Here is a 990-nt window from a genome sequence, read left to right as displayed (position 1 = left end):
GGGTGTGCCCTTCTCACCATTGACAGATCCATCCACAGCACCATGTGGCCTCTCAGAGCCAGGCGACGTCTCTCTGGGCACTCGCTCTGCAGGTGCCTCGACAGGATCTGCTGGACACTGCCGTGACATTCTCTCCCGTCCAGATAGTCCAGAACCTGGAAGGCAGAGGGCAGTGATGGGTGCCCGGGTGGCAGGAGCCCAGAGCTGCCCAGGGCTGTGCCCAGGCAGCAGCACAGGGTGCAGGCACCGTCCCAGCAGCGGCTGCCAGAGGGCAGAGAGGGGCAGGCAGGCGGGCCAGGCAGTGCTGGCCATCAGGCTCACCTCCACAAGGAACTCCAGGGCAGGCAGCTCCCAACGGGGGTCCACACTGCTGAGCATCCCAAGCAGGTGGATTGCCAGTGGAGAATGGGAGGAGGTCAACTGGCGGCGCATCTCCCTGTCAGGGGCACAACCATGGACCCTGAGCAGGGTGGGCAAAGCTCTCCCAGCACTCACTCACACAGGCCTGGTCTTTCCCCCGCAGCCCAGAATGGGACGTGGGCACTTTGGCAGGTGGCTCCTTCTGTGCACTTCCCTCTCCCAGCCTTTTGCAATCTGCTCAGCCATCCCTTGGGGCCAAGGCCCTCTGGCCATCACCCACGAGGGCTGTGTGGGGTGCCCTATGCCCAGGGCAGAGATGATGGGGGCAGCGGGGACAAGGGTGGCTCACCTGACATGCAGACCCACTGCAGAGTGGTGGGGATCAGAATTAACCAGTGGGTCCCAGGCAAGCCTGCGCCGCCTTGCCATCAAAATATCCTCCCACTGCAGGCGGTACAGCAGGGCCTTGATGGTCTGTACCAGAAACCTGTGTGCAGAGCAAAGCCAAGGTCATGCTGGGAGCCCTGGCCCCAGCCCCGAGGGCATGGGAGGGAGAGAGGACTGGGATGGAGCACCTGTTGGGGTCACTGGGAAGGCGGTGTCGCTTCCGGCATCTCCTCCAGAACGTGT

The 990-nt window shown here is 63.4% G+C and overlaps 1 long non-coding RNA gene across 1 annotated transcript in view; it reads right to left on the bottom strand.

Moving 5' to 3' along the window:
- Positions 1–56, bottom strand: part of LOC114068030 — a 16,994-nt gene extending 16,938 nt beyond the window's left edge. Inside the window, exon 1 of the long non-coding RNA XR_003573505.1 lies at positions 18–56. This is a non-coding gene — a long non-coding RNA (uncharacterized LOC114068030). The remainder of the gene's footprint in view (positions 1–17) is intronic.
- Positions 57–990: the final 934 nt, after the last annotated feature.

The sequence above is a fragment of the Empidonax traillii genome, unplaced genomic scaffold (genome assembly GCF_003031625.1).
Source record: "Empidonax traillii isolate 1590-97213 ecotype Southwest subspecies unplaced genomic scaffold, ASM303162v1 scaffold996:size228895, whole genome shotgun sequence".
NCBI lineage: Eukaryota > Metazoa > Chordata > Aves > Passeriformes > Tyrannidae > Empidonax > Empidonax traillii.
This window is presented reverse-complemented; position numbering and strand designations above follow the sequence as displayed.